At 46.9% G+C, this 14,935-nt stretch overlaps 1 protein-coding gene across 1 annotated transcript in view; it reads left to right on the forward strand.

Annotated features, from left to right (window-relative positions):
- The first annotated feature begins 275 nt into the window (after nucleotides 1-275).
- Nucleotides 276-14,935, forward strand: part of Rnf152 (ring finger protein 152) — a 69,776-nt gene continuing 55,116 nt past the window's right edge. The window contains exon 1 of the mRNA XM_032915116.1: nucleotides 276-672. The gene's annotated coding sequence lies outside the window, so the exon portion shown is untranslated. The remainder of the gene's footprint in view (nucleotides 673-14,935) is intronic.

Here is a 14,935-nt window from a genome sequence, read left to right on the forward strand (position 1 = left end):
GGGGAAAGGCAACAGTCTAGACTCCTCCCTCCTCCCCATAGCCTTGAGTCCGGAGCCGCAGCTGGGTCGCCACCGCGGCCAGCCGATCTAGCCTGCAGTGCTCGGGCCTCTAGGTCACACCTGATCCCGTTCAGGTCCTGCTTCCGCGCTCGGTCAAGGTGCTCGCCCGTATACGGTGGGTGGAGGGTGCGCCCCTGCTTCCCCACCCACACTAAGAGGTTGGCCACTGGGGACCGACAGACAGACAGGACGTGCTGGCCAAGCAGCCGGGTGGAGTGCGGGAGGAGGTGGAGCCGCCGGGGAGGGGCGGTCCGCGGAGCGGAGCTCAGCCTCCCGCTCCCTTCAGTGCTTGGGTCTCTGGGGGTGGCACCAAAAGCTCCCGCTCAGTGTCCGGCGCCTGGCGGCGGGTGTCCGAGCGTGGACGCGGAGGGCAGCCAGGCAGGTGGAGGGCGCCGCCTGAAGCAGAAGGAGGGACGAGCTGGGAGCTGGGCTGCGGGAGGCGCTGCCGCCACTCTGCCCGCGCTGCCCCGCAACCCGCGGCGGGAGGAGCAGGCAGCAGCCGGCCCTGGGCGCTCGTCTAGCAGAGCGCGGTGGGCAGCGTGGACCCTCGGGATGCTGCCCAGGTTCCTGCAGCGGCCAGCGGCGTAGCAGAGCCGGGGCCACTGCTGAGAGGTCAGTGAGTTTCGGTTTGTTTTTCCGTTCTGTATGCTCCCAGGTCCCGGGTGCACAGGGGACTCGCGGGGAAGCCTGTGCCTAGGGAAAAGCGGGAAAGGGCAACGGTAGCCTGGGATACATCTGGGGGTGCCTCTTGGGCTATGGTTGGGGTGGTCTGTTTGGTTAAAGGAGTGCAGAGCTGGAGTGGCGTCCCCGGAGGAGGTGGTCCGGGGAGTTGGTTTTTTTTTCCCTCCGGCATTGCTTTGAGTTGGGAGCGCGGTGGGGTCAAGGCAGTTGCCTCTGGTGAGTCCTGGGATGCCCCCTGGAGCTCTGGTCCCGGGAGCTCGCCTCCTGCACGCGCTGCACGCGCCCTTGAGGTGCGCGCATAATCCCGCTGTGCACCCCCCCAACCCCAAGCATTTTCAAGCCCTGGGTGGTCCCCCTCCAGTACTGTCCTGCCTTCCTACTCCCGGATTCCCTGTTAGAAGTTGCCCTCAAGCCATTATTAGAAAAAGGGGGCCGAGTGGAGGGCTAGATTCTGGGGGTCTTTTGTGCGGACCTGGGGCCTGGGGCGCTTGTTCCTGGAAGGACAGCAGCAGGACAAAGACGGCTAGACTTGTGGGAAGCTTCTCGGATAGTGTTGGTTCGGGATCCCGCCTACCGTGGGGGTGTGGTGGTGGGGGGAGCGCTGCACAGATTTGGAAACTGTAGGGTAATTGACAAAACAGTGACAGTGACTTGATGAGGTGGTGGCCGGGGCAACGAAAAGATGCTCTCAGATGCATCCCTGTTGTGTGTCTGGGCGGGTGACTACACGCCCCGCATTGGCGGCTGTGTGGGTTTAACTCGTGTATTTTGCGAGCACATCTTTGCCCTAAAATGAGGGTATTCTCCATCCTGATTCCTATCTCTCTGAGGCATTACTGTTGATGGTAGCCGCTTTACCGGGGGAGTACTTGGGGGCGCGGCAGGGGGTGGGGTGTAGACTGCAGAGGAGCCTGGAGGTGGTTATTTATCCGGGAGAGCCTAATGACCCCTCCCTGTCCTACCAGCCTTCTCCTCCCCATTCTCTTCCTCTCCGGACACCCACTCCTGTTCCAGGGGCCTCGGAGGGTGCTTAGATTCCTTTCCGTGCTGGGAGTATCTAACCCTTTACTGCACGTATTTCACTGCAGGCTGAACAAAGCTGGTCTCAATCGCGCTTCCTGCTTGTCAGCCTCTTGCCTCCCAAATGCTTACTGTTTCCACTTGATGTCATCACATAGAAGGGGGTGAAAGGGACGCGTGACAGATTCAGGTAACCCCAATGATCTGGGAAACTGCCTGGGAGTCTCTGGGTCATTTGGGCCCACAGTACTGACACAGGGCTGCCCGGGTGTTTCTGCTTTCACAGCATTCCCATTTGTGAGGGAGTGGTGGTGGGGGGGGGAGCAAACCAAGTCTGCTCTACCTTCGGGACTTCACTCGAATGTCTTGTTCCACCAACACTGGGAATGACTTCATCCTTTCCTTTCAGAGAGGTCACTGGGAGTCATTTACATTGGGGCTGTATTAGTTCCACTGGACAGTGTGAATTTTGATGCTGTCAGTACAGAGGCAGTTGTTTCCTGAATATAGTACCTTGGATATGTGACGTTGTTTTGTGGAAGTAGAGATGTCAGCTAACGAAGGACACTGTGGGAGAGCTGATAAGATAGTTGAAGAGGCTCAGCTAGGGCCCTGGCCAAGTGTAGTGGCCTTCTGTGGAGGAGGAACCATTTCTCTCCCATCTTTTCATTGTCAAAGTATCCATCACATCACGGGCAGGGCAGGCTGATGCTAAATCACTGGCAGGTGGCAGAGAGGGCTGCTGGGAAGAGCAGAAAGAACACAGAGAAGACACAGCTTCAGTCACCTTTCCCGTTACGTAGACACGAACCATTAGCCTGTCCTCCACTTTATCTTTAGATTTTGGTTCTTTCCCCAAAACTGTAGCCTGATCATGATAGAGTTCATGGGAACCTCACCTTCAGATGTACCACGACCCACATTTCAGCACTGGCATGCATGTCCTCATAAAATCTAGAGCTTTCAGCGTCCCATGGCCTGGACCCAGGTGTTCCTTATACAGAGGTCAGAATGGTGAGGGCCATTGGCTCCTGGGACCTCTTTTGCAGCATAACAGCATCAAGGACCAGAGTGGGTGCTCTTTACAGCTCTTCTCCAAAATTTCTTTAAAAATAAAATTAAAAAGCTTGAATGTTTGTCATTCTTTTCTAGGATAGTTTCCCCTTGAAAGGTGACTTTAAAACCAGGAGCGACATCAACGTTGATCCTTCTACTGAAAGCTTGGAAAACCATTAGAAGTGGGGAGGTCATTTTGTTCTAGCTAAAACAAAGGCTATTGCTTTGGTGAGACAAGATTACTAACATGGTGTTAGGATGAAGGTATTTTGACAAGTGATTTTTCTGTCAGCAGTAATTCAGGGTGTGTCCTGGATTACAGCAAGAAGAAAAACCACGTGACGGAATAACAGGGAAGGTAATAATGCAATAGAATCAAGGGTGTGGCTTTTTAATAGGAAAAAAACCTCGTACACAATTTTCCACGTAGGAAAACAGCTGCCTGCACATGTATTTGCATGTCCAAGAACAAAGATAGCCACAGAAAAGTATTAGGTTTCATTGTGATTTTTCATCATGTGCTGTGAGAACTCATCATGAAATGTTGTATTACGCTGATTGGCTCTCCCCACTTGCAGGAGGAACCCCTTCTTCCTGGTGTTATACAGAGGTGGGCTTAGCTCTAGGTTGGCACAGCTGACCTTGGATTCCAGGGCTTCCTTGTTCAGCCGGAGATGCTTCTGGGCACTCAATAGATATTGGTTCTGAGAGAAGTGCCAAGCAAGGGGTGAATGATGGGTAGAGACACAGTCATGAATCACCCTCAAAGAGCTTATAGAGAGACAAAGAAATGCAGGCCTCACTTGGAAGTGCCTGAGAAGGCCTGAATGTCTGAGGAGGCTCACACAACCTTGACTGTCTATTTCTTTAGGAGGTTCTGAATTCCCAAAATGGCTGGGCTGGGTCAGAAGTAGCCTTTTCTTTACAGACATTGAACTCTCATGGAGAGTTGGAATCTCCATGGCTGCTGAGCACCCCTGCCCCCCCCCCAATGTAGAGAGGCCATTCTCTTTTCCTTTCTTCTTGACTATTCTACCTGGATCTTCTTCTCAGCAGTTAGCTGTGTATCAAGCTTGAAATAACGTCTACATTTCTGTGTTACCTGATTTAGAATGCAGGTAGGGGCAGGTAGACCTTTGTGGGTTCCTTCTCACTCATTTTTAGGTACCGAGATGTTACAGATTTTGCTGTAGTAAAGAGTATTCCACGTATCAGTGCCTGACAATTTCTTTCCTGGGCTGGCTGATTAGAAAGGCCAGGCTCGCTGTAGTCACCCAGGCTCTAAACTTTATAGACTCTTGCTCAAGTTTGGCCCTATAGGATCACTGCTCTCAAGAAAGTGGCTCCCGTATCACTCAATTTATCCTATAATCCTGCCCAGAAGCATGTTACATTGTTCTGGTCCCAAACAAGCGCTATGACGTTTAAGTCACAATTCAGTATTCCTTGCATGGAAGTGGGAAGAGCTGGGGACAGCTGAAGTATGCTGGTGACACTTGTCCCATGGAACCTGGCTCAAGGTGTAGAAGGGATTTGCTGTTCCACGAGCAGTTATTGAGTAAATCAAGGGTAAATATCTTAATGAATCTGCTTAGTGGACGGGGCAGATGGCTCAGTGGGTTAAGTGCTTGCTGTGCAAGCGTGCGGACTTGACATTAATTCCCAGGGCCCAAGTAAGGCTGGATGTGGGAGTCCACATCTGTGATCCTGGTGTTCTAACAACAATCATGAGGAGAGACAAGAATCTCTGGAGGCTTGTGTGCCAGCTAGCTTGGTGACTGCAGCAGAGAATGACACAGATATACTCTCTCAAACAAATAACTCACACCTAGGTCCTCTGATGTCCACGTGTGTATTATGACATGCACATACGTGCACACGTGTGCACACAGAAAGGTGAATTCATATCATGCACACTATGCACACACATGCTGCATTCACACAGTGCATGAACTACTGTTCTCCAATCAGTCATTTACTAAAATGGTAGTTTATTTACTCATAAGATGATATGCTTATTGTCAAAGAAAAATTGAAGAAATGTTTTTATGGCTGTTTGGGGGTGGGGGTGGTGCTGGTTTACTCTGCAGGGATAGGCCAGCAGTTACCTCCAAGGCTGAGGCTAGCAGGTCGCATGCCCAGCGTTATGTAACACAGAAGTGTCCTTTGCAGACTCTTTCTCCCTTACCATCTGTTTCTTGTCTAAGACTTCCTGGTTTTGTTTGGAACAGCCCAGGGTAGGAAGGAATGGCAGGTGGGCCTGAAGTCACCTAGAAGGTGACCTGCTATAGCAAGGACCTCAGGAGAACAGAGCAGAGAAGAACAGCATGGGTAGACTTAGCATCCTCCTGCTATTTTGATGCTTAGAAAAAAATAATTTGACCAAGGGACTTTTTCAGGTCAGTGGATTCACAGGACATCAGAGCATTCCAGGACAGTCATGTTTCCACTAGCTATCATGTTGGCTATGACGGTGCTAGGTTTTAAATCCGGCCTTGTCATGCTTTCCGTACAAAGAGCTGGGTGCTATGGACCGAACCTCACAAAGGCCTGGCTACTTGCAAAGAGACAGTTGCTTTGGGACAAGCTGAGTATCATTGCCCACTTCGAGATAACTGTGTGGATAGACCAGAATCTTTAAGATTTGATAAGTACTTTAAGGATAAGCATCGAATGCAGTGAAATAGCATCACTTTTGTCAAAGGTAGCTCTTGTACGTGGAAGTGACACAGTCAACGGAGTTAGCTTCTGAAGTCACAGTGACTTAGCCTAATGATGTGGAGGCCACCCTTCCTGTCCAGCTTCACTTGAGTGAACAGCTTGGGAGGTCTGTCTGAGGCTAGGAGATGTGGAGTGAGCTGCTGAAGAGGCAGCTCCAGGGTTGGGCCAAGGGCAAACACAGTCTGTGTGAGAAAGAAAAAAAGCCCAATGCGACTCATCTTGAAGGACATTTGGGTTTTAAAATATATTAATCCTATGTGATCTCTTAGTGCCCTTCTGAAGTCAGTTATTCAGATGAAGGGCATTTGTGGCAGAATTGAGTGCTCCTTGGCACCCCCTGTCACAAAGGCACAGTAGTGAGGAGAAGGGAAAGCCTAAGAGTCGGTTCCTACACTTTCCATACATTGTAGGATTTTCCTCTCTCTGATCATAGGCATCACTTCAGATTTGAAGAAAGGCTTCGAGCAGCATACAGATGACCTGCGTTTCGTGGCTTTTGAGAACCCTGATTTCATGGTCGTTACCTACAGCCACTGAGGCACGAGCAGCGATTCTTTCTGAGTCAGGATGGAGTGCTGCTGGGAGCTACTGAGAGTGGAGGGGCTGAGTCTGAAAAGACACCTTTTTTACTGCTCGCATCTTGATCCTGGCATAAATAAAACCCAGCGCAGGCAGTGGGGCATGATGGGATCTGGACTAACCTCACACAGGTTTCCAGAGCTCATGCAGGAAGCGGTATGTCACGGGAGGTCTTGCTGGGGGGAGCAGCAAGACGTGGAGTCTACAGGCACCAGTCCTGGATGGGGTCCTTCCTTGCTGTCTCACGCTCGTCTATAAGGAAATGCCCTGGCTGGCTGAGCACATGCCCAAGTATAGGTAATCACGCTGACTGTGGGGCTGCAGGACTGGTGAGACTTGCCAACAGCTTTGCTAGGCTCTGCTGACACGAAGAACTTCACAAGAAGCACTTCCGTTGTGGTCCTGTCCATTCTTGGTAAAAACCCCAATATTTCCCAGCAGGGTACACTTAGTCTCGTCTTAGCCTTGGCCTCCTGACTTTCCTGTCCCTACTCTCCTGTAGAAAAAGAGGCCATTTTTAATGACTACTCAGTCCCTTGATACTTTTGGGTGACTCTAGTTTTCTTGTAAGGGGGGGGGAACTTGTATTCCTGTCTCTCCTTTAGTTTTCCCTGGTTTGACCCCCAAATTCCTATCCAACCTTCATTTTTTTGCTCACATGTGTGTTCATGTGTGTGCATATTGTGTGTGCACATTTATTGGATGTCAGAGGACAGCGTGTGTGTTGTTCTAAGTCTATATGGGCACCACCCACTTCATTTTTCTCAGATGAGGTCTCTCGCTGGCCTAGGGTTTTCTGAGTAGACTGGGATAGGTGTCCTGGTCGGTATCTGCCTCTCTCTGCCTCCCTAATCTTGGGATTATAGGCACGTACCACTATGCCTGATGTCTGACCTTTCTGCATGCATTTAGGAACTCAAACTCAGGTTGTCATTGCTTATGGGGCAAACATTTTACCCAATGTGCTACCTTCCAACCCTTCTAATCTTGATTTCTTTTGCTTGATTTTAAAACTCTACAGTAGCTGGGATGGCTAGTCTATAGTTTTTCCAAGGGCTTTTTGCTGCCCCTATCTTGGTTCTTATACATGGCGTGGCCTCAGTATCCTTCCTTTCCTTTCTTTCCATCCCATTGCTAAAGGCTCCCTTCAGCTTTCGACTCAACACTTAACTGGGTCACTTTATCTCTTGTGATCCTTCATTATCCCAGAGTTCTCTGCAAAACTTGCCTCTGCTCTTTCACTTCTTTCAGTCTCTTCATTCAGTCCTATTCATTTGTTCATTCAATCCCCCATTCATTCATTTTTCCAAAGAGTACTTGCTTCATTACTTAGGATGTGCCTTTCTGTTTAATTGCTATGTCATAAAACCTTATCAAAGCTAATAAACATGAAGGGAGGTGCTTTGAAGAGATCTCCTAGGATGTCTTTTGCCAATAAACCTCATCTGTCCAAACCCCAGTGCATGAGATGCTTCAGCCATTGTCCTTCTGGGACCTTGCCCAACAGTAAGATAGGGTCACCCAGGTGTACTTCTCTCCAAAGGGCCACAGCAACTTATACGTGCAGGATATCTTTCTTCAAAAACATCTACAATGTGTGGACTGGATGTGTCTGACTCCTCTTGGTGTTTGCCACTGTGTCTATACACAGGGAGTAATCGATAAGTACTTTATTGTTGGTCAATCTTTGACAACATAGGAACTGATTTTGACCTACCACGATGAATGAATTACAGACACTTTGTCCTGCGTTCCTAAAGGAGGTTAGAGAGAGGTTCATTTCTGAAGGTGTCCTCTCACTATACTAATAATGATTAAATATTGAGTTAAATTTGATTAGCAGGCTATCCCGAGTATACTAATATGTTTGAAAGGTGAAAATTCTCATTGTGAGACATCTTAGAAAATTGTTTTTTTTTTCAACCTTTGTGTTACTGTTAGCTACAAAATCAACCAGTCAACTAACCAATCAGTCACTCTCCTCCTTGGTGACATATTACAAGCTACACCAGGACTTCTCATCTCACAGACTACCAGGCATACAAATGGTGATGGTTTTTGATGGACTGAGTACCACAGCTAAGCACCTCATCCCCTCTCAGAATTAACCTTTGTGTCACCTGACTTCTCTGGATTCTAGAATACTCATTCACATGGCTGATTGTTGTGGAGAATGGTATTAACATGGAGGGCAATGTGTTCAACTGCTGGGCAAAGCTGGGCAGGAATACATTCATACAAACTCACTCTCAGTTTGAAGGCTAGAGAATGGTGCTGAGATGAATGTCTCAAAGCCAGTTTGTGATGTGATGGTCTTTGGCAGTTGTGGCAGTTGCAAATTGGTTTCTTTTCAGGATAGTGTGAGATTAAAAATGGTTACTAAACAATGGGAGCTAAACAATGTGGTGCTTGCCTTTCGTCTCAGTACTTGTTTTTTTTTCCCTCTCTCTTCTCCCTTCCTCCCTCTTCTCTTCCCTCCCCCCTCCCTTCCTTCCTTCTTCCTTTCCTCCTCCTCTCTTCTCTTTCTTCTCTTTTTCTCTCACCTTCTTTCCTTCTTTTCTTTTTTCATGAAATAAGGTCTTCAAGAGTCCACACTGGCCCTAAACTTGATATATAGCTAAAGATGACCTTGGACTCCTGTTCTTTTCTACCTTCCAACCGCTGGGGTTATAGGTGTATACTACCTTGCCAAATTTATTTAAATGTTTTATGATTTGGCCACTGAACCAAGGGAGGTAGAGGCAACAGGATCAGGAGTTCAAGATCAGCCCCAGTTACTTAGTGAGTAGCCTGCATTACAAGAAACTATCAAAGTAACAATTACCATCACAACAAACTATAACGGAACAACACAGTCAAACCAACCAGACAAACACGGACACTAGGTAGGAGCATATAGGGAAATTCGTGTGCTTTGGAGGGTTTGACCTTTGTTGCATGAAGTTTGCTGCCTGCTTAGTTGAGTGGCAGATGGCTTACTTTTCTAGGGAGGGCCAGCCTTACCTGGATTGAATGCCCTCTATCAACTCCTGCCCCATGATCTAGCACTTCAGAAACCCCCAGGTAGGATCCCTCTAGTGAAATATAACTAGCATTTGAAACATTGAACACCAGTGGATCAGCCACGTTTTGCATAAATAATTACATTTATTTAAATATTGGATGTCTGTTAGTTACCGGATACTATTCCAACACAGCTCTTTATGTTGTTCCAGTTTTATGTGTATACTTAGCGCACAGTATTTTTGTAAAGACAAAGGTGAAGTGGAAGAGAATAGAAGAAACATGTCTAACACTATTCTCCTAATTCTTGATTTCTTACCATGGTCCTATTCTATGAAGTAGTTTGAAACATGGAATTTTAAAGTATGGTGACATTGAGTTTGACCTTGAGAGACTAAGATCTGATTGAGAATGGTTTCTCCATCTTCCCCTTCTTGAGTTGCTGTGAAGTCAGACACAGAGAGAGAATATTGAGAGATTGTGTAACACGCCATGCATGCAGTAAGACTGAATAAATGGTGGCTATTATTCTCCGATTTTATTCTGCATCTGCCACTTGCCAGTGGACAAGTCTGGTCTAACCAGTAGGTGAGCTAGCCTGGTTGATGACCGCCCCCAATAATGATAGTTGCCGTGTTTACAAAAGGATTCCCTTTGTCCTTCATTGTCCATGAGACCTTAGGATTGAAATATCAGAGCATGTTTGTGACGTCTTTCTTAGGTGGTTTGTAGTTTCAAAAGAACTGCTTCTCAGGCGGAAGCTGGAGCCAGCCAGAAGCAGCTGGAAAGAACAAGTCCACAAAGAGGTTGAGGAAACGAGGAGCTGCCCAAGCTGACTTAGGACACTGGCTCCGTTCTCCTGCAGGACCACGTGCCAATTGAAGTGAAGGACAGCAGAATGATCTTGTTCGAGTTGTTAGAGGTGGGGCTTGGGCTTGCAGCCTTAGCCGGGCTCTTATCATCCTTGGTCAGTTAAACAGCTAAGCAATCAAGGCTAGAGAGATGGCTCAGCCATTAGGAGCACTTGCTGCTCTTACAGAGGACCCAGTTTTAGTTCCCAGCACCCACATGGCAGCTCACAACCATTGGTTACTGTTCCAGGGGATTCAATGCTTCTGATCTCCATGAACACCAGCCACATTGGCCTACATGCATACATGCAGGCAGCCACTCATACACATGTCAAGTAAATAAGCCTTTTTTTTTTTTTTTTTTTTTTTTTTTAGAAAGAGACAAGCAGGGGAAAAGGATTTTTATTCACTGTGGGGTCAGGCATCGAGGCCCAGTGACTCCAAAGTCCATCCTTAGGGTGCTGACATGAGATTGAGGTTCAGAGAGAGGACAGAGGTGTGGACAATCAGGCAGTCCCAGTCAGGGTGTGGTCCCCCCTGTCACTGACCCATCACATGCCTCTCCTGCAATGTGCTCTGACAGGTTGTCAGCACTGTGTGAAATCTCTTCCTGGGAGACAAGTGCTGAACCCAGATGTCAGCGTTTTCCTTACCAAGGCGGTGTGGTAATCTTAGGGACATGGCAATGCCTTGGGACTACTGTTTCAGTGCTCGGATAGCCAAAGGCAGGGCCCGAGTCATTTTGTACAATATCTTCACTCTTGCCATAACTTCATCAGTCTGCCCCTCTCCTGGGGTAAGGTTTCCTGTACAGAGAGTTTGTCCCAAGTTTGTTCAGTACAGAGGAACACCTAGGTGCTGAAACTCCATTTTAAGCTAAACAGTAACGAGAAAACTGAGAGAAATCGCCTGTCTATGTAGAAGTCTTGCTTTGTCTTATGATTCTTGTTTGCCATCCTGTAGCAGACATGGTGAGCATTTCAGATGCTCAGGCATGAGAAAGGAGAAGGAGAAGGAGGAAGGGGTTAGGCTAAGAGGCAGAAAAGGTAGTCTGACTGTGTTAGCTCCCTTGCTTAGGAGTCTACACTGTAGAATGGATTTTTTTTTCTCTTGCCATTGCTGTTTTAAAGAAAACACTCTTTAATGAAGACAAAGAAAGCAGGAAATATAATAAATATATAAATATACACTAGACATATAAATCCAATGAGCTGTTTCAGAAATAGCCCTTAACAGTGACTGCTGCTGAGTCTGTCCAGGCTGTTGTCCAAGGCTAGGAACACAGGAGGCACTTGGTGAAGACTTGTTGGATTCAATCCATTCTTTAGAAAACACTTAGAGGGCCATGCAGGGAAGGGTAGATCGTCTTAAACCTGAGGTCCAGGTCAGGCTGCATTGCTAAGCATTGTCAGTGTTGATCCAGGCCATGCTGAGTTTCTGGTAATTCGAGGGTTTGTATCTGGAGGGACTCTGCTGTCTTGCCACAGTGGCATCTGGGGTACATTTATATAGGAGCCTCTGTTCTTGCTTTTTCTTCTTAGGGAAATCACACAACCCCATCAGACAATCGAATTGTCTTGTCTTTTGTTTGATGCTTAGATGTTTCTGGAACATGCCCAATGTTATAAACATGACAGAAGCGTGGGCTGGTCTGGGGATGCCGTGTACACCAGACCTTGTGCTTTCTTCTCAAGGATTCCAGACAGATATCGTGATTCATCTAGTATGGCACCTGCGGGGAGGGAAGGGAATCAGGCCTGGCTCCAGACTCTAGCATCTCTTGGAAGGAAACTGCTAAGACCTTTAGTCCCACAGATTTTCCTGGTATATACCCAATGCCTCGGATGATAACCTCCACGTTCACTTTCTTCTTGGGAAGAACGGTTGTTCATCCAAGTCTACTATGTTGTTGCAAGCAGAGTGTGCGGCAGATTGCCAGCCACTGTAGTTTGTTGGTTGTCTCTTCTGTAACCTTCATGCATGCACCATGGGAGGTACTTTAAGGCCTGGATGCCATTTTCCCCCATGGAATCATCATGCCCACTCAAACCCCAGGTTGACTGTGTGTTGAGGAAGTGTTTTTTTTATTTATTTATTTTTTTTTCATTTTCTGTTACCAGAACTTGCCAGGGTAAGGGGAGTCTGGGGTGAACAGAATGTGTTCAGTAAATAGCCTTTCTAATGTAAAAATGCTCAATGCTTGTTTGCTTGGTAGTTTACTTTTCTTTCCAACAGTAGAGCCACATCTATTAAAATTAACTGCTCATCTACCCCTAGGTTTTATAACAAAGTAGTAACTAAGGTATTTGGGAATTATGTCCTAAGGCAGTCACACTGCCCTACAAGGTGTTTGTTAATTTGGCACAGAAAATGTCTTCACTAAAAAGAAAAAAAAAACTATGTTGGTTTTAGATTCTGTTTCACCCGATTGTAGAGCCTGCCCTTGGAGAGGTCCAAAGCTTCTTTATTGAATCCTATAGAATGACATTCCTTCATGGCCATATTCCCTCATGGTCACATCTAGTCTGAGTTAGCCAGTGGGTCTTGATTTGGTTTTTCTTTGATTCCATATGGAGTGGCACCCCAAGGTTCTGTTACCCACTTTCCTGAAGGCCAGTGTGGCTTTATCTAGACCTCTAATTGACTACTTGTCATCTAGAATCCTTCTTGCTCTCTCTCTCTGTCTGTCTCTCTGTCTGTCTCTCTGTCTGTCTCTGTCTGTCTCTCTTTCTGTCTCTCTCTGTCTGTCTCTTTCTCTGTCTGTCTCTCTTTCTGTCTCTCTCTGTCTGTCTCTCTCTGTCTGTCTCTCTCTCTGTCTCTCTCTGTCTCTGTCTCTGTCTCTCTGTCTCTGTCTCTGTCTCTCTCTCTCTCTCTCTCCTGTCCTGTGTCCTCTCAAGTCCTCTTCTTTTATTTTCCTTTTGAGATTCTGACTTGCAAAGAAACAAATTCTTTCCTTTTATGAAGGTTTTCATGCTGGGTAACTGATGGTAGTCAATATAATCTGTAGTGCTTAGACGTTAAATAGACTTTCTCCACCCTACTTATCATAGACAGGTAGAAAGACAATAATTGGAAGAGGAAGAGTGACAAAAGTCAAGATGGGGGTGAGGATATTCCTAGAAATAATGTTTTTTAAAAGTTCAATTTTAATTGTCAAGTCAGAAAAACCTGCTGTGTATGTGGTGATTTCAACTTTGTATTACAAGTATCTTGCTCAAAGCACATTGAAATTATCCACTGATAATGTCCACCAACTGGCATTGTAGGCTATCATATTTTTTTCCTAAACATGTAGAGTTATAAAATGTATTTCATAAAGACCAAGAGATGATGAAGGCGGTCGGCTACAGCCCAAGTGTGACAGTCTGTGTCTATTCTACACTCCAAGCACGTTGGGTTTTAAGTACCTGAAGTTTGTCTGGGAGGCTAGAACTTGGAAAAGTCAAGTGACTTGGCCCACGATACATGGCAGATTTATACCAGAGCAGGTTATGACCCTGAGTGATGTGTTATATCTGTCCTCCTTTGTGTGTGTGTGTGTGTGTGTGTGTGTGTGTGTGTGTGTGTGTGCATGCAGGTATATGTGTGTGTACGTGAGTATGTGTGAACATCAGAGGATAATCTCAAGTGTTGGTTTTCAGATGGTATCCGTCTTTGTTTTCTGTTTGTTTTGAGTTTTGTTTTGTGTTGAGATAGTGGGCTGGCCAGTTAGCAAGCCTCAGGGACTCACCTTATCATAGGACCCAAGCTCTGGGATTTCCAATGTACACCATACCTGGCTTCTTATTGCCCATTCTGGAGATTTGACTCTAGTTCTTGTTGCCTGTGAGGACAACTCTCACACTATCACCTGGGCTATCTCCACAGCTCTCACCTATCCTCTTAGCCATACCAGTGTGTACCATACTCAAAACTGGGATGACAGATTAGAAAGGGAAGCTCCTTAAACGATGCCACACAGTTTGGTAAGGGTCAGAGCTCCATGTGAGCCTGTCTTTGGGAACAAATGTATATGGTTTGGGTTTTCTGTTTGCTTGAATCTCTCTGCTGTTGATTCAAGGGCCATCTTTGAAACACTTGGTGATAATTCTTTCCTGAGATTAACAGTAGCTTTCACTATTAGTTGAACGTTGACTATGGTGGGCAGTTTTTGTGAAGTCTGGTGGCTTGAGCTGTTTCTACAAGGCCCATTTTCTGAAGTCAATGTTTAACGTTGTGTCAAATATTCACTCAGATGCTGGGGCCTTTCTTGAATGCTGCACCCAAACCTCACTAGTGAGCAGAAAAGCATTTTTTACAACCCTCTTCTCTTCCTGCTGCCCCCATAGCAGGAAGAAGAGCGTCTTGTCCTTTGACATCTGAGTTCCTTGATTCATGGAGCTTTCTTGTGTGCTGAGGAAGAGCTGTAGGGTGTACCTCCTAGAAGCTTAGTCCCAATGTCACCCATCTACAGCTGTTCTCCCAACTCCACCTGCAGAGTCACCTTCTTTCCTCTTGGACCTCTGCATAAGGTTGTCATCCCTGCTCCAGTGTGACTTCTGTGACTGGAGGGACCTTGGCGTGTTAAGGAGTTCAGCCGCCAGAGCAAGCAGGTTAATGAACAGCTAGGATGCGGGTTTGCTGGGATTGATAAGTGGGAAGTGGTGATGAACTTGGCTATGGGCTTGTGTGCGACTGCAACAGACACTGCTGAGATGCCCACTGAACTCCCAACATTTCAACAGTGGAATTAGATACTTCTCTGTTGTGAGGACACCCAACCGCTGTGGGATGCTTAGTAATGCCCCTCATTCTACCCACTACGTGCCGTTGTGTAATCTCTAGACATTAGGAGATAAAATTACCCCCAGTTGACAAGCTCTGTAATGGACCCCCTTTCGAATCTACATAGAATATAGCAATTGTTTGCCATTGTGGGATAAATACAGACATGAGACAAAGCTCAGAGGGGGACTGCTCTCACA

The sequence above is a fragment of the Rattus rattus genome, chromosome 10, assembly GCF_011064425.1.
Source record: "Rattus rattus isolate New Zealand chromosome 10, Rrattus_CSIRO_v1, whole genome shotgun sequence".
NCBI classification, from domain to species: domain Eukaryota; kingdom Metazoa; phylum Chordata; class Mammalia; order Rodentia; family Muridae; genus Rattus; species Rattus rattus.